This window comes from Coregonus lavaretus (genome assembly GCF_964263955.1).
Source record: "Coregonus lavaretus genome assembly, chromosome: 24".
Lineage (NCBI taxonomy): Eukaryota > Metazoa > Chordata > Actinopteri > Salmoniformes > Salmonidae > Coregonus > Coregonus lavaretus.
This window is the reverse complement of record NC_140011.1, coordinates 13847655-13865466: the sequence shown is the minus strand read 5'-3', so window position 1 is coordinate 13865466 and position 17812 is coordinate 13847655. Positions and strand designations below refer to the sequence as shown.

Below are 17812 nucleotides of genomic sequence, written 5' to 3'. Positions count from 1 at the left end.
CTGATGTTTAGAACAATCTTAAAATTTTATACTTTGGTTTAGATGAAAGCAACATTAAACCTCTAACACAATACATTTATTCAACTATTTTTTTATATGCCTAAATATTTGGTAAAATTAATTTTGTATATTGTTTCCTAGATCTATTTGATTATTTGAGTCAGGTGGAGGAAAAGTGTGACACCTTTCTGCTCTACACTCAATAGGCCAACATGTACACTGAACAAAAATATAAAATGCAACATGTAAAGTGTTGGTCCCATGCTGCATGAACTGAAATAAAAGATCCCAGAAATGTTCCATACGCACACAGACAATTAAAGGCCACTCTGAACACAATGCCACAGATGTGTCAGGTTTTGCGGGAGTGTGCAATTGGCATGCTGACTACAGGAATGTTCGCCAGAACTGTTGCCAGATAATTTAATGTTAATTTCTCTGCCATAAGCCGCCTCCAACGTCGTTTTAGAGAATTTGACAGTACGTCCAACCCACCTCACAACCGCAGACCATGTGTATGGCGTCGTGTGGGCGAGCAGTTTGCTGATGTCAACGTTGTGAACAGAGTGCCCCATGGTGGCGGTGGGGTTATGGTATGGGCAGGCATAAGCTACAGACAACGAACATAATTGCATTTTATTGATGGCAATTTGAATGCACAGAGATGCCATGACAAGATCCTGAGGCCCATTGTCATGCCATTCATCCACCGCCATCACCTCATGTTTCAGCATGATAATGCACGGCCATGTCATAAGGATCTGTAAACAATTCCTGGAAGCTGAAAATGTCCCAGTTCTTCCATGGGCTGCATACTCACCAGACATGATACGCATTGGGCATGTTTGGGATGCTCTGGATCGACGTGTACGACAGTGTGTTCTAGTTCCTGCCAATATCAAGCACCTTCGCACAGCCATTGAAGAGAAGTGGAACAACATTCCACAGGCCAAAATCAACAGCCTGATCAACTCTATGCAAAGGAGATTGCGCTGCATGAGCTAAATATTGGTCACACCAGATACTGAGCTGTTTTCTGATTCACACCCGTAATTTTTTTAAGTTATCTGTATTCCCAGTCATCTGAAATTCATAGATATTTCAATCGACTGATTTCCTTACATGAACTGTAACTCAGTCAAATCTTTGAAATTGTTGCATGTTACAGTGAGGGAAAAAAGTATTTGATCCCCTGATGATTTTGTATGTTTACCCACTGACAAAGACATGATCAGTATATCATTTTAATGGTAGGTTTATTTGAACAGTGAGAGACAGAATAACAACAAAGAAATCCAGAAAAACGCATGTCAAAAATGTTATGAATTTATTTGCATTTTAATGAGGGAAATAAGTATTTGACCCCTCTGCAAAACATGACTTAGTACTTGGTGGCAAAACCCTTGTTGGCAATCACAGAGGTCAGACGTTTCTTGTAGTTGGCCACCAGGTTTGCAAACATCTCAGGAGGGATTTTGTTCCACTCCTCTTTGCAGATCTTCTCCAAGTCATTAAGGTTTCGAGGCTGACGTTTGGCAACTCGAACCTTCAGCTCCCTCCACAGATTTTCTATGGGATTAAGGTCTGGAGACTGGCTAGGCCACTCCAGGACCTTCATGTGCTTCTTCTTGAGCCAATCCTTTGTTGCCTTGGCCGTGTTTTTTGGGTCATTGTCGTGCTGGAATACCCATCCACGACCCATTTTCAATGCCCTGGCTGAGGGAAGGAGGTTCTCACCCAAGATTTGACGGTACATGGCCCGTCCATCATCCCTTTGATGCGGTGAAGTTGTCCTGTCCCATTAGCAGAAAAACACCCCCAAAGCATAATGTTTCCACCTCCATGTTTGATGGTGGGGATGGTGTTCTTGGGGTCATATGCAGCATTCCTCCTCCTCCAAACACGGCTAGTTGAGTTGATGCCAAAGAGCTCGATTTTGGTCTCATCTGACCACAACACTTTCACCCAGTTCTCCTCTGAATCATTCAGATGTTCATTGGCAAACTTCAGACGGCCCTGTATATGTGCTTTCTTGAGCAGGGGGACCTTGCGGGAGCTGCAGGATTTCAGTCCTTCACGGCGTAATGTGTGACCAATTGTTTTCTTGGTGACTATGGTCCCAGCTGCCTTGAGATCATTGACAAGATCCTCCCGTGTAGTTCTGGGCTGATTCCTCACCGTTCTCATGATCATTGCAACTCCACGAGGTGAGGTCTTGCATGGAGTCCCAGGCTGAGGGAGATTGACAGTTCTTTTGTATTTCTTCCATTTGCGAATAATCACACCAACTGTTGTCACCTTCTCACCAAGCTGCTTGGCAATGGTCTTGTAGCCCATTCCAGCCTTGTGTAGGTCTACAATCTTGTCCCTGACATCCTTGGAGAGCTCTATGGTCTTGGCCATGGTGGAGAGTTTAGAATCTGTTTGATTAATTGCTTCTGTGGACAGGTGTCTTTTATACAGGTAACAAGCTGAGATTAGGAGCACTCCCTTTAAGAGTGTGCTCCTAATCTCAGCTCATTACCTGTATAAAAGACACCTGGGAGCCAGAAATCCTTCTGATTGAGAAGGGGTCAAATACTTATTTCCCTCATTAAAATGCTAATCAATTTATAACATTTTCGACATGCGTTTTTCTGGATTTATTTGTTGTTATTCTGTCTCTCACTGTTCAGATAAACCTACCATTAAAATTACAGACTGATCATTTCTTTGTCAGTGGGCAAACGTACAAAATCAAATACTTTTTTCCCTCACTGTACTTTTATATTTTTGTTCAGTATAATTCCAGTTACATAATGGGATTACATAATGAGACTATCTTGATCTGGCTGTCAACCGTCAAGCCGTAAGATGACTGGTGTTGTCTATTACACACACCTGCTCTCTGCCAGGGATTCCTCCTCCAACTGGAGCTCTACTTTTCCAGCATCAGCCCGGCCCCATCGGAGCGGGATAAGGTGTCCGCCCTCGTTTCCTGCCTCTCGGTAAAGCCCTGGAGTGGGCCAACGCGGTCTGGAATGAAGGAGGAGCCACGCTGGACGACTACGGGGAGTTCGCTCGCCTCTTTCAGGCTGTCTTCGATCACTCGCCTCGAGGGTCGAGAGGCGGGCGAGTGGCTGGTTCACCTGAGGTAGGGGACGAGGACTGCGCAGGACTTCGCCCTGGAGTTCCGGACTCTGGCAGATGGGTCCGGGTAGAACGAGCGGGCCCTTATCGACCATTTCCGGTGCCATCTGCGGGAGGACGTCCAATGGGAGCTATCCTGCCGGGACACCATGTTGTCCTTCTCTCAACTGGTGGACATGGCTATCCGTTTGGACAACCTGCTGGCGGCCAGAGGACGTCCTGGAGGGGGTCTGCCCGTTCCAACCCCACCCGACTCGGATCACGAGCTGATGGAGCTGGGTGGAGCAGCGATCCGACAGAGCGGAGGACAACAGCGCCAGCGTCACTCTGGTGGCACGAGAGGACATTTCACCGCACGACTTCGTCAACGTTCTTTTGGGTCTGGAGGTGGCAGGCAGGGCACTTTCGCGTCACCCCAGGTGTCGAACACCCACACTTGTTCAGAGCCCTCTGCTGCGCACTGTACCCTAGCTATCCACTTTCCTGATTACATTGTAGTTCCCCAGTGTAAGGCGCTAGTCGATTCAGGCGCAGCTGGGAACTTTATGGACAGGTCATTCTCACACAGTCTAGGCATTTCCTTGGTTCCCCTATCTATTCCACTTCCCATTAGAGCACTTGACAGTCGACCATTAAGGTCTGGGTTTGTTAGGGAGGTTACAACACCAGTCACTATGGTTACCCACAAGACTCATCGCAAGCAAGTCACTTTTTTTTATTATTGAGTCTCCTGCTTTCACTGTTGTATTAGGTATCCCTTGATTAGCACTCCACAACCCCACCTTCTCATGGCCGCAGAGGGTTCTTACGGGGTAGTTGCGAGAGTGTCAGGGTAGGTGTCTCGGTGCAACCACGGTGGAAAGTCCAGACAGTACCTCCACCGTGCGCATTTGTCCCGAATACCTCGATTTGGCGCATGTGTTTTCCAAAACGCAGGCGATCATGTTACCACCTCATCGGGCGGGGGATTGCACGATAAACCTCCGGGTAGACGCTGTGCCTCCCAGGAGTTATGTGTATCCCCTGTCACAGGCTGAAACAGAGGCTATGGAAACATACGTCACCGAGTCCCTGCGCCAGGGGTTTATACATCCCTCCACTTCGCCCGCCTCCTCAAGTTTCTTTTTTGTAAAGAAGAAAGACTATGGCCTGCGCCCTTGCATTGATTATCGATCACTGAACAAGGAGACAATACGATTCAGTTATCCTCTCCCCCTCATTCCTTCAGTGATCGAGTCAATGCATTGGGCGCGCTTCTTCACCAAATTAGATCTCCGGAATGCATACAACCTGGTGCGTGTCCGAGAGGGGGATGAGAGGAAGACAGCATTCAGCACAACCACGGGGCATTATGAATACCTGGTGATGCCCTACGGTTTGATGAAGGCTCCATCCGTCTTCCAGTCCTTTGTGAACGAGGTGTTTCGGGACATGCTTGGTCGCAGTGTAGTGGTCTACATCCATGACATTCTGGTATATTCCACTACGCGCGCTGAGCATGTGTCCCTGGTTCGCAAAGTGCTGGCCTGACTGTTGGAAAATGACCTTCATGCCAAGGCAGAAAAGTGTCTGTTTTTCCAGCAGTCCGTCTCCTTCCTCGGATACCGCATTACCACCTCAGGTTTGGAGATGGAGGGAGATCGCATTTCAGCCGTGCGTAATTGGCCGACTCCAACCACGGTTAAGGAGGTGCAGTGCTTTATTGGCTTTGCCAACTACTATCGGAGGTTTATCCGGGGCTTTGACAAGGTCGCAGCTCCCATTACATCTCTGTTGAAGGGTGGGTCGTCCCGGCTCCGCTGGTCTGCTGAGGCTGACAGGGCCTTCAGTAACCTGAGGGGTCTGTTCACCTCAGCCCCGGTACTGGCCCACCCCAATCCATCACTACCGTTCGTAGTGGAGGAGGATGCGTCTGAGGTAAGGATAGGCGCTGTCCTATCTCAATGCTTGGGCACACCACCCAAGGTCATCCCCTGTGCCTTCTTCTCCAAGAAGCTCAGTCCGGCAGAGCAGAACTACGACATTGGTGATCGGGAGCTGTTGGCTGTTGTCCGAGCCCTGACCGTGTGGATGCATTGGCTCGAAGGGGTGAAACACCCTTTCCTCGTCTGGACGGACCACCGTAACCTGGAGTACATCCGGGCAGCGAGGAGGCTGAATCCTCGCCAGGCCAGGTGGGCCCTATTCTTCACCCGGTTTGATTTCACACAATACATCCCGGGTATGAAAAATGTGAAGGCAGACGCATTGTCATGGCTGTATGACACAGAGGAGAGTTCCAGAGACAACACACCTATACTCCCAGCGTCCTGCATTGTGGCGCCGGTAGTATGGGCGATGGATGCGGATATAGAGCTGGCGTTACGCACAGAGCCATCTCCACCTTAGTGTCCAGCTGGGCTGCAGTACGTTCCTTCTCTTATCCGTGACCGTCTGATCTACTGGGCACACACGTTACCCTCCTCTGGTCACCCAGGTATCAGTCATACAGTTCGCTGCCTGATTGGAAAGTACTGGTGGCCTACCTTGGCTAAGGATGTGGGGGTGTATGTCTCCTGCTGCTCGGTGTGCGCCCAGGGTAAGGCACCCAGGCATCTCCCAGCGGGTAAATTACAGCCTTTACCAGTTCCACAATTACAATGGTCTCACCTGAGTGTTGATTTCCTTACCGATCTTCCCCTCTCTCAAGGTAACACCACCATCTTGGTCGTTGTTGACCGCTTTTCCAAGGCCTGCCACCTCTTTCCTCATCCCGGTCTCCCCACGGCCCAGCAAACTGCGGAGGCCCTGTTTACACACGTCTTCCGGCACTATGGGGTACCAGAGGATATAGTGTCTGACCGGGGTCCCCAGTTCACATCCAAGGTCTGGAAGGCATTCATGGAACGTCTGGGGGTCTTAGTCAGCCTGACCTCTGGTTTCCACCCCGAGTCTAATGGGCAGGTGGAACGGGTAAATCAGGATGTGGGTAGGTTCCTGTGGTCCTACTGCCAGGACCGGCCGGGGAGTGGTCGGTGTTCTTGCCATGGGTTGAATATCCCCAGAACTCTCTCTGTCACTCCTCCACTAACCTAACGCCATTCCAATGTGTTTTAGGTTACCAACCGTTTCTGGCACCGTGGCACCAGAGCCAGACCGAGGCTCCTGCGGTGGATGACTGGTTTTGGCACGCAGAGGAGACGTGGGACGCTGCTCACGTCCACCTCCAACGTGCCATGCGTCGTTAGAAGGCCAACGCTGACCGCCACCACAGTGAGGCCCCGGTCTTCGTCCCGGGTGATCGGGTGTGGCACTCAACCCGGAATCTGCCCCTCCACCCGCCCTGCCGGAAGCTGAGCCCGTGGTTTGTGGAGCCGTTGAAAGTCCTGAGGAGAATCAACAAGGTTACCTATAGGTTGTTACTCCCCCATGATTATCGTATTAACCCCTTGTTTCATGTGTCTCTCCTCAGGCCGGTGGTGGCTGGTCCGCTCCAGGAGTCTGAGGTGCGGTAGGTCCCTCCGCCTCCTCTGGACATTGAGGGGGCCCCGGCGTACTCCGTCCGTTCCATCCTGGATTCGAGGCGTCGGGTGGGGGGGTCTTCAGTACCTCGTAGAGTGGGAGGGGTACGGTCCGGAGGAACGGTGCTGGGTCCCGGTGAGAGATATCCTCGATCCCTCCCTGTTGCGGGATTTCCACTGTCGCCATCCGGCTCGCCCTGCTCCGCATCCTCCTGGCCTTCCCCGAGGCCGGTGTCTGCGCGCTGCTGGAGCTGTGCGTCAAGGTGGGGGTACTGTCACGACTTCCTCCGAAGGTGACTCCCTTCCTTGTTCGGGCAGGCTTCGGCGTTCGTCGTCACCGGCCTTCTAGCCACTGCCGCTCCATTTCTCATCATTCCATTTGTTTTGTCTTGTGTATTACACACAGCTGGTTCATATCCCCTCATTAGTATGTGTATAAGTGTTCCCTCTGCCCCCTTGTCCTTGTGGGTGATTGTTTATTTTGAGGATATAGTAGCTCGGTTGAGCTCAGTGTATTTTGTATTGCCGGGGTATTTTCCCTGTGTGCCTGTTTATTCCAGTGTGCCTGTTTTGCACACTGGACTGGTTAATCTGTATTACGAAATAAACTCTGTATACTGTGATTTACCCTCCTGCGCCTGACTCCTTCAAATCACGCATCACAGATGTCACAGGAACAGGGTGATAATTATTTGTGTGATGTGACATGGCTGATAGGCATTGATTTACTTACACAATGATCTGTGCCTCGGCCCTTGTGACATCAAAGCCTGATGAGCGCCGTGACAACAGTCCCACCACCACCCCCGCCCCATGACTGACAGGGCCAATAAGGCAAATGTCATCCTTCCTTCTTAATTTATTATGCGTTCTCTCATACAAACGCACAGGCAGGCTCAGACACATACAAACACACACACAGGGAAAGCAAGCCGCTAGCCCATTAACTTTTTGCCCTTCTCACGGATTTCAAACATAAAATCTAATAACAGAATATGAAAATCCAGTCAAAGCTGATCAACACCCTTGAGTAGCCAAACAGTGTTGTGCTATCTGGATTCCTGCATTGGGATAGTAACTCGTCATGTAAAAGAAAGTCAAACAAACAGGACAGAATACACATTTAGCACCTTTCAGCAGTCTTTCTAAATTAACCCAACATTACGCTAGTCTTTGTTTAACCACGAGTCAAGTGTTTAGACAGACGGTGTCAGGTTTGTTGGCGTGTCTGGAGAGAAGACAGGCATAGGGTTTGTGTTGAGCGCTGACAGATGTGGGACAGAATAATTTGTGTGTGTGTGCATATATTTGTCTGTGTGTGTGTGTGCGAGCATGCATTCTGAGATTGTAATATGTCTTTCCCTCTGTAATGGGGTGTTTGGGGTTAGGAATGGAAGTTGCTGGCCAGTGATTATGCTGGTATGCACCCAGCACACAGCCTACATTATGCCTAACCATCAGTCCTGTATAGCCCTCGGCTCTCAAGATGGCTGCCACATATTAGTCATCTTTGACATGCAGGCTGTGAGTGAGGGTTGGATGAAGGGTTAAGTAAATAAAGTCACTCAACTGGGTAGCATTCAAAAAGCAAAGAAATGCTCCCTCTTTCTTCCCCCTTACACTTAGCGTAAGCAGCCCACAGACTTCCCTATCAAAGTGACTTATTGAACTGGCTGACTGGGTCAATAGGTACCATAGATCTGGGTCCGGTCGGTTGCACTGTTACATTTAACTGCCTTTTTATTCGATTTTATAGACAGACTCAGGATGAATGATGGCGGTTCAGAAAGAGAACGATTGGCTCTTGTTTCAGCCACTAACTCATTATAAAGCTGAGAATCACACAAATTAGGAATTTGTTTTGCTTCTAGTGTTGCAGTGTTTGACAATGAACACAACAAACACACTCACTTATAAAACACTAGTCAGGTTTTGGATGTTCTGCAAAAAATCTCCCAAAGGAGGAGAAATCAAGGGGGTGTAAAAACACCTTTGATGTCAAATGAGATGTCCCAAAATAATGTTCCCTCTGATCTGATCCAGGCCTGACATCTCATCCTCTGGAAGCCTGATCTCCTTGGATCTTTCTCCCCACCCACAGACCCACAGCTAGCAGATAACTGATCTTCTCCTCTCCTCTCCCTGCCTGCTCTCTGAGTACAATGGCAGCTTTTGTTGTGTGGCATGGCAAGGGGGAATGTGTGTGCGTGCGGGCGTGCTTGCTTGTATGCTTGTGTTTGCGTGTATGTTTGAGGAAGTGGATAAGCTCTTGTGATTTAAATATGTGAGTAAGTGATGGTTGAGATTAGCTGGTGACAGGCAGGCAGGCAGGTGGAGGGACTAGAGGATAAAACAAACAGGCTCTGAGCATCACGCTGCTGAGAGATAAGTGCTCTGTTCACTACAGCTGACTGACACAGCAGCCTCACACAGATTAGCATTGTTTAACTATGGAAATGAACACACATAACATCTACAGATGGTGTGAGAGAGGGGGTGTGTATTTATGTTCACGCTTGCGTGTGGTTTATTTATCAGCACACACTTGCTGTCAATCATTTCCAGGGTGTGTGTGTGGTGGTTAGTATAGGGACATAAAAAGGCTTCATAACTGGCCTTGATCTTAATGCACTTCCAGAGGAATGCTTGTCTGGCAGACAGAGTGGTAGAAAACTAGAGAGATGTATGACCATTCTAAAATGAAAGACTCCATTGGTTATAGAAGCATCTGACTTGGTATTTGCCAGAGATCATTATAAATTATCCACCACCTCAAGGTCAAGAAATACCAGCGTTGGATTCGAAAATGAATGTGTCTGTGTGTGAATGTGTGTGTGTGTGTGTGTGTGTGTGTGTGTGTGTGTGTGTGTGTGTGTGTGTGTGTTTAGTGACTAGGTAGACCTAACACCCAGTATACAACATTCTATAGTGTATGCCACAGTAGAGATCTATCAATCTTTGGGCCTTGTTTAGATACTGTATGTCTGTCAAGATGGCTTCCATTGTTTTGCTGAGCGGTGTTGCTATGATCCTGTTTCCGTTTCAAGTTTCAAGTTTTATTAGTCAATGTACAGGATAGGCATGGTATACATCGTCCAACAAAATGCTTACTTGCAGTAAAAAAAATAAGAATATGAACATAAAGTAAATTGCTCAGTAGAATAGAATAAACATTTTAGCAAAAGTATAATACAGAAAGGCACAATTTATGGTACAATATTTACAGTGTGTATTGGGGAAGGGGGAGGGGGACAAGTGTATAAATGAGCAGTATAATAAGAGTCTGGTAGCAGGTCTGATTTCATTATTACTGAAACAGGATTCAAGTGGGAAATATAAAGATCCAGTCCATTAAAAAAATTGGAGGCCCCTTATACTTCAGTGTTGTGTTGCAAAAATTCTAGCAAAATGTATAGCGCATAGAATTAAAAAGGTATTGTCGGACATTATTCATTCTAATCAGACAGGTTTTTTACATGGACGATACATTGGAGATAATATAAGGCAAGTACTGGAAACAATAGAACACTATGAAAAATCTAGGAAACCAGGCCTGCTTTGAAAAGGCATTTGATAAAGTATGACTGGAGTTTATATATAAATGCTTGGAGCATTTCAATTTTGGAGAATCTCTTATAAAATGGGTTAAAATCATGTATAGTAACACTAGGTGTACAATAGTAAATAATAGCTATTTCTCCTAAAGTTTTAAACTGTCAAGAGGAGTAAAACAAGGTTGTCCACTATCGGCATATATATTTTATGTCCATCGAAATGTTAGCTATTAAAATCAGATCCAACAATAATATCAAGGGATTAGAAATCCAGGGATTAAAAACAAAGGTGTCATTGTATGCTGATGATTCATGTTTTATTTTAAATCCACAACTTGAATCCCTCCACAGCCTCATAGAGGATCTAGATACATTTTCTAACCTCTCTGGATTACAACCAAATTATGATAAATGTACTATATTAAGCATTGGATCACTAAAAAATACAATTTTTACATTACCATGTAGTTTACCAATAAAATGGTCTGATGGTGATGTGGACATATTCGGAATACATTTCCCAAATGAAATAAATGATCTCACTCCAATGGATTTTAATAGAAAGTTAGCAAAAATAGATAAGATCTTGCTACCATGGAAAGGTAAATACCTGTCTATTTGTGGAAAAATCACCCTGATTAACTCTTTAGTATTATCCCTGTTTACCTATTTGCTTATGGTCTTGCCTACGCCTAGCAAAAAGTTTTTTTAATTATATGAGAAAAAAATATTCCATTTTATTTGGAACGGCAAGCCAGACAATATTAAAAGGGCCTATTTATATAATGAATATGAATTCGGAGGACAGAAATTATTAAATATTAAAGCATTAGACCTATCACTAAAAGCTTCAGTCATACAAAAGTTATACTTACAGTATATGTATGTATATGTATTTATATGTATGTATGTGTATATGTATGTATGTATGTATGTAGATCTATCTATCTATATATATATATATATATATATATATATATATATATATACATATATATATATATATATACACATATATATATATACACATATATATATATATATATATATATATATATATATATATATATATATATATATATATATATATATATATATATATTGCGAGAATAAAAAACATATGGGGGATTGGAAGTGATGCAGACAATTACATTGATGGAAGTTACAATCTATCTGCAATATTAAAGCTGATCTACACCCCCCCCCAAAAAAAAATAAATAAAAAATAAAATAAAGAACAAGAAAAAATAGTCTGCTGTGCAGTGGTGATGTGTGCTAAGGTGCAGAGAATCAGAGCAGGTGGTCAGTCCAGTTAAAGTGTTCAGCAGTCTGATAGAAACTGTCTCTGAGCCTGTTGGTATCAGACCTCATTCTCCGATACCGTCTACCCGACGATAAGGGAGAGAACAGCTCAAGGCTGGGGTGTGTGGGGTCCTTGATGATGCTGCGTGCCTTTCTCAGGCACCGTTTCGAGTAGATGTTCTGGATGGGTGGAAGCACGATCCCAGTAATGTACTGGGCCATCTTCACTACACGTTGGAAGGCCTTGTGGTCGTGGACGGAGCAATTCCTGTACCAGACCGTGATGGAACCGGTCAGGAGCGGTAGTATTTGAAGAGGACCCGTGGTGTCAGCCGCCATAGGAAGTAGAGACAATGTTGTGCCCTCGACAAGATGATGTGGACGCCGAGGAACTTAAAACTCGTGATTCTCTCTACTACAGTCCTATTGACGTGGATCGGGTCATGTTCTCTGATCAGAGAGAGAGGCTGGGAGATAGATCTCCACAGGAACCCACTGGGCAAAAACTGGTTGAATCAAAAATGCAATATGTAGACGTTGAATCAACGTGGAAAACTGATTGGATTTGCATAAAGTCAACAACATAAGGAAATGTAGTCTTTTTTTCACCCAACATTTAACCTTAATCCAATGACAATGGTGAAATGTTTTGTTGATTTCAAATTGAATTAATGTTAGTTGACAACTCAACCAAATGTAAATCAAAACTAGACGTTTAAATTATGTCTGTGCCCAGTACGAAGCCTGCCTCCACACCATCAACAACAGGAAACTACAATAACTCACTGATGCTGGGCCACAAACACACACGCACTCACTCAGACACACAAACACAGATGCAGCATGACTGACCAACTTCAAGGTGACTGGTGGAAAGTCCAAGCCATTGTTCAGGCCGGCCCTCCCTTTCTCTCTCTATCTTCTCTGCCTTTTCTTTTGCCCTCCCCCTGCTGTGTCATTCTTCCTCTCTCCTCCCCCATACCATTCTTATTTTCCCTTTCATGTTGATGGTCAAGGGAATAAACACTGAGGGATACAAAGCAAGATCAATTAGTTGGCTGACTGACTTTGATAAACTCACACATCCAACTAAGTGTGATACGGTATCGTTGCCTCCACCATGCCTGTTTCTCATCATGACACAAGTACAGAGTGCAGATTCCTCCATAGAGCTGCAGTCTCTCCAGTGGTGTTGAACGTTGACCCTGTTCCCTGATGTCATGTTTCTCCAGCACTCTGCCTCTTATCACCGCCACAACACTGATGGCTGTATAAATCCAATAAAATACATTTGTATTGGTCGCGTACACATATTTTGCAGATGTTATTGCAGGTGCAGCGAAATTCTTATGTTTCTAGCTCCGACAGTGCAGTAATACCGAACAATACACACAAATCCAAAAAAGAACAATTATAAAATTAAGAAATATCAGAACGAGCAATGTATATATATATGTACTGTATATGATGGTATGTATAGACAGTATGGACAGTATATGAATAGAAAAGGTGTGTAGACCAGTAGTTACTGGGTGTTGTGTTGCTCTGGGTGTCTATCTGAGGGCAAAGGGGTGTCAAAAGGCTGGTCAGTTACAACAGTATATATCACCTTTAATAACACTGACTACTGGCTGCTGTACGAGGATGGTTTAATGACTAACACATTAAAACAAGCTGCGGGTTAGTATGTACATACAGTAGGCTATACCAATATAAATACTATATTATGCACAATATAATATTATGCAACAATATAATTCTTAATTGTATTACTACTATATTCACTGTTATATGTTTTGCCATTAGGCACAGCTTTCTTATAAAGAGGATACTCTGTAATAGAGGGACACATTTTTATGCAGCCTTTTGCCCTTAGGTTATGATTCTGATGGATTAAGACCAGTTTCTCCCTGGATTGAGACGGCAGCCAGAGGATTGGGAGCATCAAAGCCCATCAGACTGAGACTATTCCGGGCCACGGCTAATAGCTCTTGTCAGACGTAATTTTTAAGTACTTTAACCAATTCGTTGTATAATTAGGTTAACCAAATTAGCTCAGTGCAGAGTCAGTCAGAAGCCAGGCGTTAATGCAATCAAATTATTAACATTCCAGATGTATAGAAGCATGAATATGGAGGTGCTGTTCAAACTCTTTATCACATCTCTCCCTGACTGGTTGTGAAAATGACATCAAATAATAAAAAGTAATGGACTCCAATGTGACATGTTCTAGAGCGGAGTTAATTTATGGTCAATGCAGAGAGAGAAAGAATTATACTTACCTCGGCATAAACATCAACACCACGGGTAACTTCCACAAGGCTGTGAACGATCTGAGGCAAGAGGAATCAAAAGGAACATAAAACTCTACATCCCAATTAGGATCTGGATAAAAATACTTCAAATCAGTTATAGAACCCATTGCCCTCTATGGTTGTGAGGTCTGGGGTCCACTCACCAACCAAGAGTTCACAAAATGGGACAAACACACAATTGAGACTCTGCATGCAGAATTCTGCAAAAATATACTTTGTGTGGAACGCAAAACCCCAAACAATGGATGCAGAGCAGAATTAGGACCATACCCTCTAGTTATCAAAATCCAGAAAAGAGATGTTAAATTCTACAACCACCTAAAAGGATGCGATACCTACACATTCCCCCACAAAGCCCTTACTTAAAGAGAGATGAACCTGGAAAAGAGCCCCCTAAGCAAGCTGGTCCTGGGGCTCTGTTCAAAACACAAACAGACCTCACAGAGCCCCAGGACAGCAACACGATTAGACCCAACCAAATCATGAGAAAACAAAAAGATAATTACTTGACACACTGGAAAGAATTTCACAATATAACAGAGCAAACTAGAATGCTATTTGGCCCTAAACAGAGAGTACACAGTGACAGAATACCTGACCACTGTGACTGACCCAGAATGAAGGAAATCTTTGACTATGTGCAGACTCAGTGATCATAGCCTTGCTATTGAGAAAGGCAGCCGAAGGCAGACCTGGCTCTCAAGAGAAGACAGGCTATGTGCACACTGGCCACAAAATGATGTGGAAACTGAGCTGCACTTCCTAACTTCCTGCCAAATGTATGACCATATTAGAGACACATATTTCCCTCAGATTACACAGTCCCACAAAGAATTAGAAACAAATCCAATTTTGATAAACTCCCATATCTATTGGGTGAAATACCACAGTGTGCAATTACAGCAGCAATATTTGTGACCTGTTGCCACAAGAAAAGGGCAACCAGTGAAGAACAAACACCATTGTAAATACAACCTATATTTATGTTTATTTATTTTCCCTTTTGTACGTGAACTATTTGCACATCATTATAACATTGTATATATACATAATATGACAATTGGAATGTCTATATTATGTTACAACTGAGTGTAATGTTTACTGTTAATTTTTTATTGTTTATTTCACTTTTGTTTATTATCTATTTCACTTGCTTTGGCAATGTAAACATTTGTTTCCCATGCCAATAAAGCCCCTTAAATTGAATTGAGAGAGAGAGAGAGAGAGAGAGAGAGAGAGAGAGAGAGAGAGAGAGAGAGAGAGAGAGAGAGAGAGAGAGAGGATCAATGTTACAAGTATGTAGGCTAAGGAGTAGGTATGTAAAATGTGTGTGTCACTCCCATTTGACTTAATAACCTCTTAGATGTAAGGTCCCCCTTTTTTATGGAGGACCAAACCTGCCGTAATTAGAATTAAATGAATAAATACATAAATGCACATATAAATACAGTGGGGAGAACAAGTATTTGATACACTGCCGAATTTGCAGGTTTTCCTACTTACAAAGCATGTAGAGGTCTGTAATTTTTATCATAGGTACACTTCAACTGTACCTGTGCAAGGCGGTGACCCGCTCCTGCAGGTTCAGGTTCAGGTTCATGCTCTACAACATTCGGAGAGTACGACCCTGCCTTACACAGGAAGCGGCACAGGTCCTAATCCAGGCACTTGTCATCTCCCGTCTGGACTACTGCAACTCGCTGTTGGCTGGCCTCCCTGCCTGTGCCATTAAACCCCTACAACTCATCCAGAATGCCGCAGCCCGTCTGGTGTTCAACCTTCCCAAGTTCTCTCACGTCACCCCCCTCCTCCGCACACTCCACTGGCTTCCAGTTGAAGCTCGCATCCGCTACAAGACCATGGTGCTTGCCTATGGAGCAGTGAGGGGAACGGCACCTCTGTACCTTCAGGCTCTGATCAGTCCCTACACCCAAACGAGGGCATTGCGTTCATCCACCTCTGGCCTGCTGGCTCCCCTTCCTCTGCGGAAGCATAGCTCCCGCTCAGCCCAGTCAAAACTGTTCGCTGCTCTGGCACCCCAATGGTGGAACAAGCTCCCTCACGACGCCAGGACAGCGGAGTCACTCACCACCTTCCGGAGACATTTGAAACCCCACCTCTTTAAGGAATACCTGGGATAGGATAAAGTGTTCCTTCTAACCCCCCCCCCCCCAAATTGTAAAGTGGTTATCCCACTGGCTATAGGGTGAACGCACCAATTTGCGAGTCGCTCTGGCTAAGAGCGTCTGCTAAATGACGTTAATGTGCCCTTGAGCAAGGCACTTAACCCTAATTGCTCCTGTAAGTCGCTCTGGATAAGAGCGTCTGCTAAATGACTAAAATGTAAAATGTAAAAAAAAAGAGACAGAATCTAAAACAGAAATCCAGAAAATCACATTGTATGATTTTTAAGTAATTAATTTGCATTTTATTGCATGACATAAGTATTTGATCACCTACCAACCAGTAAGAATTCCGGCTCTCACAGACCTGTTAGTTTTTCTTTAAGAAGCCCTCCTGTTCCCCACTCATTGCCTGTATTAACTGCACCTGTTTGAACTCGTTACCTGTATAAAAGACACCTGTCCACACACTCAATCAAACAGACTCCAACCTCTCCACAATGGCCAAGACCAGAGAGCTGTGTAAGGACATCAGAGATAACATTGTAGACCTGCACAAGGCTGGAATGGGCTACAGGACAATAGGCAAGCAGCTTGGTGAGAAGGCAACAACTGTTGGCGCAATTATTAGAAAATGGAAGAAGTTCAAGATGACGGTCAATCACCCTCGGTCTGGGGCTCCATGCAAGATCTCACCTCGAGGGGCATCAATGATCATGAGGAAGGTGAGGCGGGCCCTGGTTAGATCGGTGAGGGGGGAAGCTATAGCCGCAAAGCTGGGGATAAACCGGCTATAGTATCCTGCCAGTCCCAGGAAGGACTTGACCTGTGTCTTGGTGCGTGGAACGGGCCAGTCACGTACCGCGTGAACCTTCCTCTCCTGGGGCTTGACGGTCCCCCGTCCGATCAAATACCCCAGGTACTCCACCTCCTCGAACACTAGCTTGCATTTCTTGGGGTTTGCGGTCAATCCGGCTTGTCTGAGCGCGTTCAGCACCGCCTGGAGGCGCATCAGGTGCTCCTCCCAACCTTGGCTGTGGATGATGATATCATCCAGATAGGCCGCTGTGTACTGCTGGTGGGGTCGAAGCACTCTGTTCATCAGTCGCTGGAATGTGGGCGGGGCTCCGTGGAGACCGAAAGGGAGCACCCGGTACTGGTACAGACCGTCTGGTGTCAAGAACGCCGTCTTCTCCCGGGAGGAGGCTGCCAATGGTACCTGCCAATATCCTTTGGTCAGGTCAAGGGTGCTGATGTACCGGGCCTTTCCAAATCGGTCGATTAGCTCGTCCACCCTCGGCATGGGGTAGGCATCGAATACGCTTATGTCGTTCACACCCCGGAAATCATTACAGAAGCGGAGGCTACCGTCCGGTTTGGGCACCAACACGATGGGGCTGCACCATGCACTGTGGGACTCTTCAACGACCCCCATCCTCAGCATAGCCTCCACTTCTTGTTTCACGGCCTTCCGTCGGGCCTCCGGAATTCGATACGGCCTCTTTCTTACCGTTTCCCCGGGCCGGGTACGGATGTGGTGTTCAATGAGGGTTGTGCGGCCCGGCTTCTCGGAGAACACCGCCGTGTCCGATCGACAAGCTCCCGGAGCTCTTGCTTCTGGGCCGGGTCGAGGTCCTCACTGCTCGGGACCACCACTGGTACCGTTGGCGTCCTGGGTCCCGACCATAACATGGCCAAGGCTGTCCTCTCGTGCCACCTCTTCAACAGGTTCACGTGGTAAATCTGTTGAGGTTTCCGTCTCCCCGGTTGCCGTACGCAGTAGTTGACAGGTCCCCGTATCTCGACCACCTCGTATGGTCTGTGCCATGTTGCCAGGAACTTACTTTTGGCCGTGGGGATCAACACCAACACCCTGTCTCCCACCTGGA

At 45.8% G+C, this 17812-nt stretch overlaps 1 pseudogene across 1 annotated transcript in view; it reads right to left on the bottom strand.

Moving 5' to 3' along the window:
• LOC311099409 overlaps positions 1-17358 on the bottom strand; it is a 163985-nt pseudogene extending 146627 nt beyond the window's left edge. Inside the window, exons 1-2 of the transcript in view lie at positions 16786-17358; positions 13768-13818 (exon numbers count right to left, since the gene is read on the bottom strand). The product of the transcript in view is annotated as an uncharacterized misc_RNA (transcript). The remainder of the gene's footprint in view (positions 1-13767; positions 13819-16785) is intronic.
• Between the last annotated feature and the right edge of the window lie 454 nt (positions 17359-17812).